The sequence below is a fragment of the Buteo buteo genome, chromosome 24 (genome assembly GCF_964188355.1).
Source record: "Buteo buteo chromosome 24, bButBut1.hap1.1, whole genome shotgun sequence".
NCBI lineage: Eukaryota > Metazoa > Chordata > Aves > Accipitriformes > Accipitridae > Buteo > Buteo buteo.
Window position 1 is genome coordinate 22,419,239 of NC_134194.1, and position 18,660 is coordinate 22,437,898.

At 39.2% G+C, this 18,660-nt stretch overlaps 1 protein-coding gene across 19 annotated transcripts in view; it reads left to right on the forward strand.

Annotated features, from left to right (window-relative positions):
• The window catches only part of ANKHD1 (ankyrin repeat and KH domain containing 1), a 119,187-nt gene that overhangs the window by 24,352 nt on the left and 76,175 nt on the right, over positions 1-18,660 (forward strand). The gene's annotated exons all lie outside the window — the stretch shown is intronic.

Below are 18,660 nucleotides of genomic sequence, written 5' to 3' on the forward strand. Positions count from 1 at the left end.
GGCTTTAAGAACTGGTTAGACAAACTATCTCCAGTGCTGGAAGCTCCACAGCATGCCAAGCCAACTGCAGTCCTTAGGATGAGAAGGTTTTTCCGAGTATCAGTCCTTAGTGTTACATGCTGAAATACGTAACTTGGGGCAAAAGGGGCACTACGCTGCTTTGGAAGAGCTTCACGAGGGAAGGAAGAAAATTGTCGTAATAAAGCAATTAGTGGTTTTTTAGTGGCCTTGCTTTGGCTGCTTGTTTTATGCATTGTATCCAAGTTCAGTGTTCCCTTTTTCAATGCAGCCATCCTTAGAACCGACTTGCAGACTGTCATCTTCCTCAGTTGGTGTTGTGGTGTGGTTTTTTTTGTGTTTTTTTTTTTAAGCTAAATAACATCAAATCTTTTTCTGCTCTTAAGTGATGTTATTTAGACTTTCATCTTCTCTTGTTCTCCTCTGGAGTCTCTGTATGTGATCTCTGTTCTTCATAGCTTGTTGCCCCAAATTAGTCATATTACTTAAGTTGAGCTCTATTGATGCATGGAGAGTAGGAGTGTTATTTCATCTGTACTGCAAGCTGTGCTTTTATTTATACATCCCAGTTTGTTGTCTGCCTTTTGCAGGAGACATGTTGGTTTGCAAGTTGAATTTGACTTTAAATCTACCAATACTTTGCTGAAGAATTGTTTCCTGAACAAATTATTCTGTATTTGTGCCGTTGATTATTCCTCTGTGTGTGTGTGTGTATTATGTATTTGCTGACACTCCTGTTTGGGTATGTCCTTTAAAAAAGCTTCATGAATCTGAATCGCTATAAAGGCTAAAATTCTATCTTTGCTTTCAAAGAATTACATGGCTTCTGAGTAACAGAGGAAGGCCACGGTGAGCAAGAATATTCTAACCAACGTGGCCTGACTTCTGGTTGGCTTTGACTTGCTGCATGCTTGTTTTTGGCAATACATGTTTTCGAAGTCTCTACAGGGAAAGGAGCATGTAGGAAAATTTAGTTAATGAAAAGAGGAGAAACTTGCAGTGTGGCTGTGCTTTTGACTATTAGCCTTCTCTTATAGTGAGCACACCCAGTGCCTGATTGTCCTGAACTGTAGAGGCAGAATAAGAGATAAAATAACTTTATTTTAGTCTTTACGCAGATAGGAGCAAAGACCTGGAGATAAATGATGGAAGAGGTTTGCTTTAGTAAAAACATAATTGGCTGGACTTTTCCATACTCGCTATTTGAAGCAACTCCATCCAGAAGCTGTCCATTGGATTAATGCTTGTTACAATTTCTCTCTGCATTGTGCTCCAAAGAAGCTCAGTAAAACTTGTGCTCTATAGTGCCTGCCACACATTGGATTCTGTGACCTCTGATGGACAAAAACTCCATCTGAAGAAGCACAGCTTCAGAGACATGGACCTAGGTGAAAGTGCATCTCTTGATGCACCTGTCCCCTCTTCCCTTTTTGTTTTTGAACTGTAGGAGGATGCTGCAAAAGAATAAAAAGATGTGATGGTATGAGTCCCTTGGACTGTTCTTGTAGAGGGATGTGTTTTTTCTAATGCATTAGTGTGTTCTTTCTTCAAGTTGGGTCATATTAAAATAAATTCCTTATTTTCTTTCTGAAGGCTGTAACATCCTGATTTTTGGTTGTTTTATACTCTGTAATCTACTGTGGCATTCCCAGAGATCTTATTTTCAGGATGTTTTCTTATGCAGCATGTATGTAATGACACTACACTGAAAGGCTGTGGATCCTCCTAGGTAGAGGAGAGGTTTTATGGACAGTTTCTCAAAGGTTCAGTTTGAAACATGATCTTATACACTAGTCTGTGCTATACACCATTAGGGTAGTGTTTTTTTTTTTTTTAAAGTTGCACACTCGGTCAGCCTCTGAAAATACTTGAGTATTTTGGTTTGCTTTGCTATACATAATTGGCATAAACTGTGGGCTAAAAGTCCATGGGCTTCTGAGTTAAGTCGATGATGTTACTGGTCCTCAAAGTTTACTCTTAGCTCTTTGCTTGAAAATGTAGAAGTGTTTTCAAGTTGTTTTTTTTTAAACCCAGTTAGTCACTGAGTACTGTACTGAGCCAGAGCCATTTTCTGATTCAGGAAGGCAATTGCAGCCCATTTGGACTCGGTTTCCCACTAAGTGCTAGAAATTTGGAGAAAAGAGTTCAAGTGGGATGTTTGCTTATAAATAGCATTCAAAGGTTATTTGAGTTCTCTTCTTCCTGCATCTCTGTTGTCCATGGGGCTCATATCCTGGTGTTAGGCTCCATAGAGGTATGATACTTTTCCTCCATTAGCCTTAGGTTACTCAGAAAGCAGAAAGTAATTCCACTCTTCTCCTTCTATCACCAAATAGGCGAGAGTGTCTGTGAGGTAACTTGTTTTCAAAGGTCAGAAGCCCAAAAGTAGGTGAGACTTAAAATATTTGGCTTAGTTAGAATGCTAGAAGTCAAGAATAGGAATTTTGTGCACCTTCTTCAGCATGAATGAATTTTTTTTTTTTCTTGGTGTTTCTCAGGGATATGTGAGGTTTTTCTTTGCTCCTTACCCTCCCACAGTGGATGGTAACATTGCCACGTTCCTCCTTTTCATGTTTCAGTAGCAGTCTTAGCTCTTTGAGGTCTATCTTTCAGATTCTTGCAGGCAACCAATTGTCAGACTTTAAATGAGGAAACATTAGTTTTTCTCTCTGGTAAGGCATGAGAGGAAGAACCAGGAATTAAAGAATTATTGCCTACTGTCAGCCTTGGTATTTTTCTGTAAAATAATGGAATCAACCTTGGAAATTTTCCCGTATTTTATGGCATGAAGTAAAGAATTTATTTTGAAGATTTCCTCACAGAGGTCATGATTTCTGCTTCTGGATAATTTACAAAGTCACTGCCTTTACAGCTGTATGGGTAAATACTGTAAGCACTACAATCTCAACTTAAAGAAAATAAATTCCCCACGAGTGACTTGGGATTTCAATACTACTTTGTATAAGCAACCAGAGGCAATCTGATTCTTTTTTCTCAGTCTCTAGCCTGGATGCTTCTTTGAAATACAGGAGCGTCAGAGTTGATGTCCAGAGCTCTGAATTTGGAGCCTAGCTCCTTTGATTCTTGCTGGGGCACTCAGTAGATGATACGAATTCTTGCATGTTCGTTTAGCACCGTATACTGTCATTACGATCCAGTTGAGTGTGCTGGTATGTGTGTGTGCCCTCACGCTTCATTTGACAGGGTGTGAGCAGGTGACTGCCTGTCTCTAGGGGAAATGTGCTGAGTCTGCCATTTGAGCCTGTGTCCATTTAAAAGCTAAACAAAGCCAGGCAAACAATTCAGCTTGTGGCTGAAGTTTTCCCTTAGCTAATCACAGTAATACTGGCAAGCGTGATACAACCAGAAGAGCATTTGTGTTAAGTGCGTAAATGTGCTTGCATGCTTGCTGGTGCTGTGGCCCTGGAAAAGATGTTGCAGGAGGAGGTAACGAGGGAGGGAAGAGAAGCCTGGCAATGAAAAAGGCATCAGACACCCAAGTAATTCACTGTGATTTTGCTGCCATGGCAAATCTTTCTGGGTGTGTATCACTGGCTCTTATCTATGTTAAGGGTGAAAAAAAAACCCTAAAAAAAAATCCCTGACTTGGTCATTAAAACAAACAAACAAAAGTCATAAGCTCCTATTTGACTGTAACAGTACCTCCCATTTAATCCTAGAGAAGCACCAAAACAAATTCACATCCAGAGTAATGTAGATGTTTATAAACTAGTGCTTAATCCCATCGTTGTCCTTTATAATTTGGATTAAAGTTAGCATTGTGTTTTGAATATTCCTCTCAAATGCAAGACCATACATCTTCTTACAATCAAAAACAAGTTAGAAAGGAGGCCTTAGTTGCCATGGGTAAAAGTGCTTCTTTTTTTTTAATTAAAAAACCCCAAACAAATGAGAACAAACCCCAGCAATTTACTGGAGGTGATAGAACTAGTTGTTAACCTGTGACTTGCTTAATAAAAATACCTGAGTTGCTGTCGGATTTTGTTGTACAATACTGCACTAACTAGAACTAGTGCACGTACTGAGGGAAGACAGGCAGGGTGCTGTGACTTTTCTATAGGATGCAGAATTTTTTTTTTTCTGAATATTCCAATATAGATGCCTAGTTGACATTAGATCTTTACAGACTGAGAAAATCTAGAAAAAGAGTAGTTTGTGCTGCTGGGATCATCCCTGGCTTGACTTGTGCCTTACATCACTTGTAGTTACTGGGTTGCAACTGTCCCAGGGTTAGAGCAGTTTCTTGATGAATAATTGCTTTGTCTGACTCTTTCCTATTGCGGTTCTTACCTAGCCGTCCCTATGCACATTGGTCAGGTTTTTAGTGTTTTTGTTTGTTTTTTTTTCTTTTCTTTTTCTTTTTTTTTCTTTTCTGGGCTGGTCTTCTACCATTGCTCTTAACTCATAACGAGTAAACAGAAGCTTTCTCCTCCAAGACCAAATTCAATTGTCTGTACTTGCATTTGATACATCTTGCAAGCCAAAACACAGATAGTTTCGATGAACTTCTTTTGTAGGAATCTCTATTGCCACACATTGAAAAGATCTAGTTTAGCTGCATCTCTTGCCCTACACTTTTGTGTTGTTTTTTTTTTTTTAAATAAGAAACGTTCCTTGAAGACACTAAACAACAACGTTTTTCCAGTACAAAATCATAGGGTTGCAGAAGATGCTTCTTCATCTTGTTGCCTCTTAAATATGCTAGCTGAGCAGATGCTGTGGCCAGCAGGGGTGCTGTGGAATCAAAGATGAGATAAACTAGCAGTTACATATTGATTGAAGCGTAGCTATTAGAGGTAGGTAGAGAGTAAGAACTTCAATCCAGTGGTTCACATGTGTAGTAGCTTTCAGTGCATTCCAAGTAGGTTTTTCCCATGATTGGTTATAGTATTTCATAGGTGTGGGGAGTGTACTCACTAGGTTTTGGACCAAGGCTTAATTCTTCCAAAGATACTTCAAAACCAACCAGCCAAACAAACCCCAAAACCCCCAAAAAAGAAAGATGGGAGAATGAGTGAACACGCCAGACCAATCTGGACAAGTTCAATGTTAATGTCTGTTCAGTTCGTAATTGTGTTAAGTTTTTGCTTCTCTGCTAGAGGAAATATGAACACTTTCCTGTACTTGAATATAATTCTTTAGGCTTTGTGTTGAACTACAAGCCCTCATATTCTCCCCTGAGCTTTGGTTTGCTTTAAAGCAATTCAGCCATTGAATTGCTGTTTAAATGATAACTGTGGCAGAGCTGGTAGGTTTTTTTACTGTGTTATCGCTTTTGTCAAAATTGTAGTTGCTTCTTTAAAGCACGAGGTAATCAAAGAGGCAGATACCTCTTCCAGATGCTTACCTGCAGTGAGATGGATGAAAAAGCCATTTGCTGATGATGAAGTACATCTGTAACTATGATGCAGGAGTAATTTATGATGCTTCCATATTAACTATATGTAATACATATGGGATCAAAGTGCATTTGGTTGTGTGATCACCATCATTTTATGCACATACATGATGAATGTATCTGAAAGTCCTGGTTCCTGTAAGGAGTCAGGAGCATTGAGAATTGTATGTGGGAACTTGTCACCTTGTAGTAAGGCAAATGTTTCTTTGCTAGAGATTTAATAGAAACAAAATCTTGAAAAATGGAAAGGTTGGGTTTCTTTGTAAAAATATTTGATTAGGAAAGATAAAAATTTGGACATTCTGAATGAGTGGCACAGGGGGGAGGTATGTGAGGTGGCTGAGGTGGTTTAGTGACTATTTGCTGTCACCATCAGGCAGGAATCTTCTGTTCCTGGCTGCACAGTGTTCTCTCCTCTTGCCAGTTTTGGTGGTGGCTAGAAAGACCCTTTACTGGTCAAATTCATTGTGCTGTGCTGGTAGAAAGCTCCCTCTTCTTTTCCCAAGTGTGAGTGCAGTGGGGTTGGTGGGAGTGCCTGGGGAAACCCAGAGAGAAAAGGAGCACTGAGTCATCTTTCTGGCAGTGGCCAGATGTTAGATCGGCACAGAAGAGCTCGTGTTATTTCAGCTTTAGAAAAGGTAACTCAGTTTTCTTACAATGGGAAAAAAAGGATGCCTACTGAAAGCTTGAAAAAATCAAACGGATAGAAAAATTTGGAGTTATGCTGTAGTAAAGTCTGTCGTGGTCAGGAATTTAAATAAGATGAAGAGTATGAGGAAGTAGATAGATGGGTAACTTTTCTGGTGTTTTTCTTTCCTGTGTGAGCTCTCGTATGGTAACAAAACTCTGTCACAAGGTCTAAACCAATCTTTTATTTTAGTATTTTAAAATATGTGTGGTATTCCATATCTGTCAAATATCTGTATTTTTTCTTGCATTCTGAAAAGAAAGGAAATGAGTGGATTGGGTTGGTGGAGAGGAATTAAATGAAATTGCAGACTATTTGGGGAGATTGGGATTTTACCAGAAATATCTGTAAGTCTATGTAGAGCTGGTTTTTTTTTTCTTGCTGAATTTGATTACGGGGCTTCCAAGCTTTAGTGAAAGTGGAAGTTGCTGGCTAATGTTGTGAATTACCTGACTAGGTAACCTAGTATTGAAGTAGCATGAGACTAAATTGAAACCTAATGGAGAAACTCTCAAATGTAAATGTTAATGAGTATTGACTAGTTAAACAAGAATTCATGTTTGTGCTGAAATATAGAAAATAAGTTTTTGTATTTTGAGATATCTGAGCACACTGATGTAAAAGCAGATGATCCCAGAAAGGACCCCTTGTCATCAAAATGTTACCAAAATAACACTACGAACTAATTGTAGCTGGAGAAGTACTTCCTAGCTTTTGAGTCTGAAAAAAGAAAATCTTGTTGCTACAGTTGCCATACTGGAAAGCAGAGGGAAATGTCATTGAGATTTCTGGCTCCTGTTCTGACAACTACATTGAAATACATGTAAATGCAAATATAATATTAAGAGTTTTCAGTGTCAAGCAAGTGAAAAATTAGAAGCTGGAATTAAGGGTAATTTTCTCCAATGGCATGTGTATGTTGTGTTGGCCTTTCATTTTTTTTCCAGACATCCCCTTTCACTTGTGGATATTGCTCAAGTGGGTGAGTTCCTATTGTTTTTAGGAGTGGGGATTTGTGAATAAAGGGATATTTTGAGGTTAAGACCATGAAATACAACCTAGGAGAATAAAATTATTTCTGCTTTTGCCAGAATATGCTTAGCAGATGATCTGAACATGATTTTTCAGATAGCATTGAAAATGTAATTTTTGGATGTGATGGTTTGCTGTCAGGAATCTGATCTGTAGAAGTTGAAAACTCGGCTGCTCTGAAAGTCTGTGAGGAACTGTGATGGTGACACATGAAATATTGTAAAATGCTAATTACCCCCCCCCAGCTGTACCTCTTAATTTCATGCTAGATGAGTTCTATTTAGCATGTCCAAATATCAATTGAGGAGAATAAAAATAAAAGTTGTAGCCAGTGAATTTGGTTTGTGCCATGCACTTGGTGGTACAGGGGAAAAAAAATACAATTTTATAGTGAAAGTTTGTATGGAATGTATATAAAAGGATAAATTCTTGTGTTCAGCATAGTTACAACAGGGATGTTAAGGGTACAGTAAGTTTTCTGTGCACTGGAGCTAAGATCAAACTATAATTTTGATACTCAGTGGTGAAGATTACAAAGGCGTGTGCTTGACTTTGAAAAGACGGAAAGCCTCAATGTAGTTTTTTTAGTGTTTCAGAAAACAAAGCTAAAATAAACCCTACCATATCAAATCTCTGCTACTCCCTGCCTGGGACTAATAGTGTTGGAATGACCAACTGAAAAATGGAGAGGCATTCTGGTTAATGCTTTTCTCAAAAAGAGGCTGTAGGCTATATCTACATGAAAATATCTTCTAAATGAGAACTTTCAAAGGACCAAACACATTTTTCAGGGAGATCAAGCTAAGCAGAAAATACCATTGGGGGGGTGGGGGTGGTGTAAAACTTCTACAAGGTTTACTTAGTTGTGGTCTAAATAGTTCACCATTACATATTCAAAAAGTTTATTCTCACTCTGTGGTTGCTATCAAGAGATGTTCTTGTCTTTCCCTGGCAGGTTTTCTCTCCTAAGGGATTTGGAATTTGCCACCTTCCTCCTCTCCTTCCCCAGTCAAACCAAATTTGTCTATTTTTACAAGCTTTTTGCAATTTTGAGGGCATATTTCAGATGTCCCAGGATTTTAAATAGTAGCGCTGCCATTAATTGTCTGGTTGTTACATCCTTTTGGGTCTGAAGTTAGGCACAACATCAAGTTTCCTTTGCACAGTAATGAATGCTTTCTTTCTGCCACTGGTGTCAGCTCCTGGTGTCACATTAAGCCAGCAGAACTATTTGCAGGAGAATTCTTTTATTGTGATTTGGAAGATGGCAAGGGCTTACTCAAGGAGTTAAGCTGGGCCTTTCTGCTGTCAATTTGGCACCAAGTGCCTAAGTTATGCTGAGCTTATCATCCTCTTGTTGGCTGGTACTGTCCATGGGGAATACTATTCTTTCTTCTCTACAGGTACTCTGCTTGGGAAAGTTCGAAGTTTTTCTGTAGATGTATGGGATTTCCAGGCATACGAGAGGAGTTACTGAATTGAACAACTGTGCTAAGTAGTGCTGTTACTGCTCTGCAAATACATCAGTGTAAAGGACAGAAGCATTAGGAAGGCTCATGGCTAGCTTTTGCTGCACATGAGGCGATTGAGTAACACCTCTGCATGATTTTTTTGCCTGTATATTTTTTGTTTGGAGGTATCCCATGAGATGGTAACAGCTTAGTCTGTTCTAAATGGTTTCTGGAGTGAGATTTTTTTGAGTGTAACAGTGGTGGTCTACTCACCCACCATGTCATGTCAGAAAGATGCTTCATTTACCTTATTACATGATCTGTTTCCAGCAAAAGTGCTGAACTTTTTTTTTTAATCTCAGTAAGGTGTTGGGAAAATGTAAAACTTTAAATCTAGCTCTGTGTGAAAGAATACCTTCTAGGTGGTACATTTTATGGTGAGGAAATGAACATGACCTCTTGTTGAAGTCACCTATAATTTGAGTTCCCCCCAAAATTTGGCCCTTGCAAGTGGGGAGGGAATAGCCAACGGAGGACTTGGTGCTTGAAGATTTTTATATCTTAACTAGAAGCTGGCATCTTACTGATGCATGATTTTGAGTTATCATGACTTCGGGGTAGGGAGGGGAGTTTAAATATTTATTCATTGGATTTTATCTTAGAGATTTTGGGGCAGAAGACAAGCCCTGTTTTTCATATATTACATTGGCTTTGCAGTACCCTGAACTTTCACACTTTGATAGGCTTACAACTAAAACCAACAGAAAACAGCCAAGGAACTGAACCTCTGTGGCAACAAGTAAACTGAGTAAACTTCAGGGTTACCATTTCAGTCTGGGAATGTCATTGAGTTGAAATCTGGTAAATACAGCAGAATACAGTTAGAAGGGACCTTCTCCTATCCTGGGTTTTCTTTTTGATTTTATAAGGTGATAAATCATCTGTTGAGAAAGCTATCAAGCTGCAGCCTGCTCAGGCAAGCTGACTGTGCTGTACAAGAGGAGTTATTTGTGTTGTGAGAATCACAGAGCAGGCCAGGGCAGTAGGTGTGTTCTCAAGCACTGTGGTGGTTGCATAGATCTCAAGCATTGCTTCCAAGGGAATGGCACTGCCTTTAGAGAGGTTGATTTTTAATCAGCATGGTAATAAAGAATTATATTAGCCTTCCAGAAATGTTACTGGGTGGCACTGGTTGAGGTTCAAAAACTTTGGAAAGTGCTGTTGTAGAGCCTTTAGAGATCTGTATTTGTTGGAGAAGAAAAATCTTTCAGTTATAATATGGCTAGTTGTAAGACAAATCACTCAGGTACTTTATTTTGCCCTAGTAAAAAGGGGACTGTAAGGAGCACAAAAACTAGATCTCTAAATTCAGCATATATGCCATTTAGTCAGCTTGAATAATCCAGCCTGGCTGTATTTGAGAAAGCGTTGTGCATTTTAGCAAGAAGTTTAGTAATGGTCAACTGAGTTACAATTTAAGCACATGGACAATGTATAGAAGTAATCAGAGCAGGTATATAATGAATTTTTTTTTTCCTGCTACTGGCTGCTGAAGATGCGCTAGGGAACTAGGTTAGTCTGAATGAGGATTGATCAGGCCTTTGAAAACATGACCAATATGTGTCACCATAATTTTGTCTCTTTTGATGTGCATTCACATCAGTCTTCTGGAAATAACCCTTCCTGTTAAATAGGGATTAAGGTTTCCTGTCTTTGAGTTTCAGTATTATACAGTGCAGAAGGACTGATTTAGGAAGAATCTGGAGCAGGAAGGGGGACCCAACCAATTTAGGTCATGATATTTTCATGTTCAAAATAATTACTGGTGTTTAAAGAGATTCATATTATCTATGAAATTGCATGCTTATTTAAGCACTAATGGGTAATCTCATACATAGTGGCACAGTAATGTGTGATGATGTTATGTAGCAATTAGAAAGGGTATTGCCAAGTGGCTTAGATATCTTTCCGAGGATGTGCCAGACCATAATCAAAGTGTTCTTGGATTGGGATGATATGGTAAGATTATAAGCAAGTTTGTTGCAATATGGAAGTATATGGCATTTTAAATGTCAGGAGTGAGAATTCAAAAACTTTGAAAGAGCATTTCCGTTCCAAGTTCATCTTTCTTCTGAATGATGTAAAAGATGAGGTAAAAAAAAATTATGATAAAAGGGAATTTGCTACCAGTGAGTTTATTAAGGGAAGGTACGTCAAGAGAGGACTTGTGTGCTATGAAATTGATGTCAAAATGTGGGTTTTTTGAAAGGCGAAGTAGAATCAGCTATTCCTGAACAGGGTTTATGTCATTATACAAATAATGTTAGCAATGAAATGTAGGCAGGTAAGGCAAAGTATAGTGTCTGAAGTAACTAGACGGGTTGGTTGGGTTTGGGGTTTTTTGTTTGTTTGTTTTGTGTTTGTTTTTGGGGGTTTTGGGTTGTTTGGGGTTTTGTTTGTTTGTGTGTTTTTGTTTGTTTGTTTTTGGGTTTTTGTTTTGTTTTGTTTTCTTTTTGAGATATGGATATTCCAGATGCAAAATCTGTGCAGATTTCAGTGCAACCCTTCTGCGTGTATCCTCGGATTACAAGCTTCTGAAGGTCTCCCTTCGAAGACACATGGTCCTGGGTACCGCATTAGATGCGATTAGGGTCTGTAAACATTGTGTGAATTCTTCAAAGGCTCACCAGAATCATACAGAAATTTAAGTATGGCATGCTTAACTTAATAAAGAGGGTTTAAAACTTTAACTGCTTTAATGAAGAAATTTGTTTTAAAGTCCAAATGGCTTACCCAAAAATCCCAATGGTGTAGCTCAGTCTGTACTCTGACTTAAAACAGTTATTTTCCTTATACAACAAGTAAACTTTCCCTTGTAACTCTAATGTTCTTTAGCTTAGTGTGAATTACATTTTTTAACACCACTTTATCTTAAAGTTTTTAAAAGTATATGAATTTTAGAAAGATTACTGCACTAGAATGAATTATTAATATTTTTAAGTCCTATATACAAAAAGCACTACTCAACGTGTGGTTTCTTCCTTGAGGACTTTAGTCTGAGCAATCAGCATACAATAAAACACATTTAAATATTTAAAATATATTCAAAAATTGTAAATATATATTATGTCCCTCATTCTGATGTTGTAAATTAGATACCTTCATGCAGAAGCAGTGACACTTGAAAATGGCTATTCCATTTGATTTGTTTGTCTTTGGACTGTTTTTTACAAGAAAACATAGAGCCAGCACAATCCACTCTTTAGATGGGCTGAAATAATTTGTGTTGCGTCCTTGCTGAAATCTCTTTTGCAAGACTAAAGTCTGTCTGCCTTTCCATTGCTGTGTGGTCATGTAATCAGTGGGACCCAGCTCTTTTTGGTGTAGCTGGGGTCTATTAGAAAACTGGTGAGACAAAACTGTGTTCAGTGCTTCTGTGCCTGTGGCTTTCTAACTGGCAGTGGCTGTGCTGGGAGCATCATGCAGTTGTTGAAGCCTGAGCTGGAGCGAGCACAGATCTTGTCAATGAGTGTGCTCTTGGTGTCTGTGCTGTGCTTACCAATTCCAGTTGCTTCACCACCTGGCCGCTAACAAGTTACTTATTGAAGGCAACTAGAATTTTGCAAACCTTGCTTAGGCATTAAACATGGGCAGCAGGTTAGAGCCGATTCAGTGTTTTCCTGGGTTTGCCAGAAGATCAATGTGGGTCTTGGTGAGTGTGCTGACAACACTATACTTTGGTTTATTGGCTCTATAAATGATGTAATATGAACTTAGTGTTTGAGAAAATATTTTGACATCATCGGAGAGGGCTGAAGCGTACACTTTTTTGTTAGTTATATGAGGAATTACAAAAATCACTTTCTGTTAAAATACATGAAGCAGGAAGTTACGACATTGCAGAGAGCAGCAGCCTGCTGTTTGGTAGATGGCTGATATCATCTCTGCTTGCTTCCGCCACTGCTAGAATTTACAGAAAATAGTAGGTGGTAATTTTTCTGCAGATGCTGCACTGCTCCGAAGTATTAACAGAAATAAACTTATAGCATGTGGATTAAAAGGTCCTGAGAAATCTCTTCTTTAGGAAATCTTCCCTTAGGTTCTACTTTTAACATGCCTGAACTGAATTCCTCTGGTATGCTGCTAGGGGAGCTGTACCTGTGTTGAGAATTTGAGTTAAGCCACCTGAGACCTTCCAGAAAAGGGTGTGCTCAGTCCTTCATGTTGCTGCCTTGTCTTGCAGTAGCACCTGTGTGATGTGCTAGTATTAATACTTTTCTGGCAGAGTTACTGCTTGTGGCACAAGACTGTGGCAGTTGCTTTTGACAGTGTAGAACTTCTTGATTCCTCTGAATGGGGATTCAAATAAAGAAGCTAAAACGAAGTCCCCTCTCTCCTTCCTTGAACCCACTTCACCTTGTTTGAGGTGCTACTTGCACGCCATGCTGATTAAAGCAGGTTCTTGACATATTAAAAAAAATAGACACATTTCTGGGCCAGAATTCTCATTTAATTCTTCTTTTGGGCTTTCAAAGCTGTCCACATTTCCATCAGAACCTGCCTTTGGGGGACAAGTGATAAAAGACCTCAAGGAAAATGGAGAATCCCTTTAAGCTTCTGGGACCAGCAGATGATTCCATGTGAGCTTAAGTTGAGTTAGACTTTGTGATGAATGTGAGATCATAAACTGGACACATTAGTAGGTGAATGGCCTCAAGTGTATGTTAGAACATTTGGTGTGCTGGAACTGACTGGGAAGGAACATAATCACCACTGATTCTGCAGTTTTTTGTGAGGGTTATTGGACATTACCTCTTAGGCTTAGATATGTTGATCTCTTTGGAGCAATCTCCTTTGGTCAAAGCATATGCTGACACCAGTTGTGTGTGGTATGAGGGACTTACCTTAAAAAGAAATCACTCTGGTACAAAGCCGACAGTTATTTTAAGTGGTGATAATTATGAGCTACTAGCTAGAAACTATGCTTAAGTATTTTCTTTGTCCTTAGGGAGGGTAGAGCAACTGATGCTCCTGTGAGAATGTTCCTTTTCTTGAAATAGAAGTGAAGGGAATGGTTGCTCAAGTGTGGGTATCTGACTTGTTCCTTTACTGCAGTGAACTTGAAACAACTTTGGCCTAGGTTATTCAAGTTGGTTCCTTAAGATATATTCATGGCTTTCAACTTCTGTGTTCAAATTGTGAAAGTACACGGACATGGTTTTCAGAGAATGTAATCTCTGATTCCTCATGGCAAAATCACACCAGCGGTATAAGGTTGTGCTCTTTTGGGTCTTCCAAAGACACAACCCTGGTTGTATTTTGTTTTTTCTGAGGTGGTATCTGTATCTTTGACTCGTTAAACTGAGGAAGATCACACTGAGATGTTACCAGCTCATTTCAGGTTATCCTACAACTGTAACCTTGGTAGTTACATGGTAGGAATATCCTTATGTGTCTTAAAGTCAACAAGGAAGCCCATGCTTCAAATTGGAGTGTTCGTTATAGGTGCGTAGGTGTGTATCTGATGAGCAAGCTTTTCCCTTGAAAGGTGATCTTGTTCTAATACACCTCTGTAATCAACTTCAGGGTAATTTAAATAGTTCAGTAGTGTGGCACTAACTTGAGGAGCATCTGGCATTATCTGCCACTAAGTTCAGTCATGCTGTATGCCACAGTAGCTTTAGGAAAAAAAAAAAAGCCATCTGCTCCAGATTCAACCTAGTTATATAGTAGTCAGTTGTACTGGGCATTTAATCTCTGTTAAACTGTTGAATTGTTGACTTCTTTAAACTGGTGGAAATATCCTTTTCAGGTGCAGCCCGAATCTGTGTACCATAGAATTGGTGGTTTGTGGCTCAGTAGAAGGACTAATCTGCTTGTAGATCTTGGAATTTATGCTTTTCTCTCTTAATTTAGAGATCTACAGTCTGTGTGTTGATGTGTTGGATGGGGAGGAGCTAGGTCATCTATTTCCAGTCAGAGGAGACTATAGAATCATAGAATAGGTTTTGGGTTGGAAGTGACCTTTAAAAATCATCTGGTCTAACCCCCCTGCCATGGGCAGGGATGTCTTTCACTAGGTCAGGTTGCTCTAAGCCCCATCCACCCTGGCCTTGAACACTTCCAGGGATGGAGAATCCACAACTCCTTTAGACAACCTGTTCCCAGGTTTAGTTTAAGAGCTTTCTTTTCAGTTGTTAGATAATGCTACTGGCCTTGTCCCTGCCAGGGTTTGTGAACACACTGGCATGTGGCTTCAGCAGAAGGTGCTCAGCTAAAGAACTGCCCCATAAAGGCAGACTGAAGATGTGTCTAGCTCCCTGTGTCCTGCAGTGGGCTAGCTGTGGACACTTGAGGGAAAAGCAGTAAAATTGCAGTACAAGTGATAGTCTCTCCTCTCTCTATCCTTCCAGTAGTCTCTTGTGCAGGAATGTCCTTAAATAGTGACTTCCCAGGGCCACTGTTCTTAGTATTACTGTAAACCCTTTGCCTTCTGTGAACCTATCTATTTTTAAATTCACCTTTTTGGTCTTTGCATGGCAGCTCATGTTGTATGGAAGTACTTCCTTTTGGTTTACTTATGAACATGCTCTTCATAATTTGACTGGTAAGCTGTAACTTTGCTTTGGGAACATCACCATCTCGATATGGTTAATGACTATGGACTGTTCTCAATAAAAAACAGTCCTCAGTGGCTCCCATATTCTCTTTTCAGACTTATCCTGCAACAGTGATGAGTCCATGAAAAGATGATGTTAAACAACCTCTGTGATGGCTTGTATTCCTGAAAATGTGCCATTGCTGTGCAGAAAAAAAGAGAATGTCAAACACTAGGTTTCAGTTCAGGCAGTGTCAGATCAGTAATCAGTAACATGCTGGTGAGACTGTAATAATGTGAGAAATTGTGATCACTTGTGTGCAAGAAGGATGAATTTGAGTAAATGTGGAGAATGGTCTTCAGGATGCTTTCAGTATTCGTTGGATGGGAGGAGACAAGAAGAGTTTTAGCCCAGCACCTGCAGGTAGATCAGGTTGTTTCTGGCCCTGTGTCTGAGGTGTCTTAAACACCTGGGAGAGTGACACAAGAGCAAATACTTATGAAATGGACAAAACCAATTAAATTAGAAATTAAAAGATAAGTGAGTGTTACAGCAATAAGATTCTGGCATAGTCATCCTAAATCACAGTGAAGTAAAAACTGAGCAATTATTTAGATGGTACTGTAAACTTGCAGAAGGGAAATAAATGAATGGGTGTCTGCAGTGGTAATTCTTGTAGTCTGTCTCCCTTTTACTCCATCCAGCCTAACAAATGTCTGCTCTGATGTCTTCTGTGGCTGTTGATTAGTGTTGGCATGTGCAATATATAAAAAAGTATGAAATTAACAGCTGGGGATGGCACCTGGGTTGAGTCCTAGCTGGTGAGGTAAATAAAAGGCATCTTCAGCTTACCCTCCGAAAGTGCTTGCTGTGGTTATAGCCATCTTTTTTGGAACAAAGTAGGAAACTGTAGTGAGCTGTAAGCCTGCTTTTACTAGCTAGAAGGGGGAGCCAGTCATCTGTGGTTGGTAAGTCCTCCCAGACACCAGCAGCAGTAATCCATGAAAACAGATACTTTGGAACAGGAGCTCTGCAGCAGTTGGAGTGAGTTTGTCTTTACAGGATACAGGACTTGGATCCATGGTGTGATTTCTCTTGCCTTCAGAAATCCTGTGTATGAATGCTTCAACATGCAAACTTTAAAAATGGAGAGAATAGTCAAGTGTAGGTTCTGCTTGTCTAGGTAACCTGTCTGATCTACTACCTTAATGATTTGAAATGATTGAGATATCCAGCTTAGTTTGAGATAGTCAGGTCATTTTGGTTTTGTTTGTTTGTTTTGGGGTTTTGAGGGTCTTTTTTTTTTTATTTTTTTTTTTTTTACTGGACTTTTTTATTTCTCACTTCTTTTGCTGGCAGTAGAGCTGTTTACCAGCTCCTTCATGAGACCCATCTAAGTGGAGGGAAACTGCTGTTGTGCTGCTCCTTGTAAGCTAAATCTACACTTTTTTAGACTTTACTCAGGTCACTTCTAAATCCTGTGGATTTCTCTCAAGTACTTTTCTACTTTGCTTACTGCAGTGTTCAGCTTTGGTTGCAGCGGTCCTAGATGAGGCCTCAGTGCTGAGCTGTGAAGACTTAATTCCCTTTCTTTCCTTAGGCAGTGCTTTCATGTACTCTGCAAGCTAGTGTAAGCCAGCACTGCCACCAGAAATAGCTAGTGTAAACATCTGTGTAGTTACTCTGTGACCTGTCCTGGGAAGCAGATCTATGTAAAAAAAACCTATCACTTTCTCAGTGTGTTTAGTACTAAATCAATGCCCTGGTGCAGTTTCGCAGTGACTATCTCCTGCTGTCCCACCTGCTTCAACTGCAGAGCCGAACATGACTTACATCCCCTTTTAAACCAACAACAAATTCGGTTTACGTTAATGTGAGGTGTGAGCTGTGGTGTTTGAGGCTTGTTGTTTATAGCCTCACTATATTTAACAGCAGTGGCTAGAAGGGTTATGGCCTCAACAGTTTGGCAGTGGAAGGGGGCATGTGGCTGATAGCCTCTTGAAGTACGTGGAGTCAAGAGTCCGTGGCACTATGTTTCTCTGCTCTGATTGGTCTGCAGTGCACTAGACAGTCTTTGAAGACCAGATGGGTATGGTGTAGACAGATCTAGTTGTAATTTCTCATTTTACTGCGGAGTGGGTAATTCATAATAAATTGTTTTTCGTAGCCTCTTGACACTGCTGAAGTGATCCAGAGATAGGATGTTGGAGCTAGGGAGGTAGTACGCTTGGATCTGACCAGGTTGCTTAAGCAGCTCATCTCAACCTTCATAGCCCGTGCTCAGTTTCAGTCAGCCAAGTAAACTTCTGCACCCCATCGTAGGCGTCTGCCTTGATGACAGGATAGGGACTCTCATCATTTCCAGCAACACTGAGTTTGAATACTGTAAGCCAACACCTACCAGCACTGCAGCAGTGATGATGGGTAATGTAACACAGTGTGCCTGGGGTATGCTGGCCTAAAATGTTTTCAGGGTGGAGAAATTTGGTAAGTATTGATTCTTACGTTAATGAGAAGCAAATTGGATGCTCTCAAACTGGGGAAATACATTGTCTGAAGACAAATGTTTGAAACTTTCAGAGTATGATTTCAGTATTTATTCTGTCATAATTACAGGCTGGGTTGTGGGAGACATGGTGTGAATCAGTCTTGCAGAGATATGCACATACCAAATAACAAATCTTTTGAGGTAAAAGATGTGTTATTTTCAGAGCTTTATATCTAATTTGACCCTGTTTAACAGCTAAGGAATTGAAAAGTTACTGATACATCACTGCTGAAGGTAGCTAATCTATAAACCAGTAACCATTTTTTTTTTTTTTGTAGCATGTGAAATTGATTGGGGGGGGTGTTACTATTCATCAGTGCATTTCCTTACACTGTTTGCACATTTGTATATGCAAATATAAGCCCTGCCTACACCGCAGAGGCAACTGTGCAGTGCTGTTTGCATATGTAAAATAGGCTGTGCTGAACTGTATGGAGTAAAACTACACAGCTGTACCATAATTTTATATCAGCCATGTAAATGAGTGGGATAAATACCTTCTTATAGTGCTGTTCTGTATTGGCCTTCAGCTTTAGTCTTGCAGCAAAGAAACTGTTTTGATAAAAGAACCTGTTACAAAAGTTCCTTGAGTCTAAGCATTTCTGCTGTGTAATGTTAATGTAGAGGGGGCATTGATTTCAAGTATACATAAATATTTGAAATTTTGTTTTGTTTTAGTGTCTGTAGCTAGAGCTGTGCAGTTTAGAATGTTAAATTATTGGGAATTTAAGCTAATAACTTTCTAAAGTTTTTTCCTACTTTTAAAAAAGAAAAGATATGTTAGAGCTAAGTCCACTTCATTTTGGGTGAAGTTGGGTGGGAAAGAGGTAATAACTTTACATTTTAAATTAGAAAATTCTTCACATTCAGAAAATATTAAACCAAGCCTGTAGAATAATCCCTGT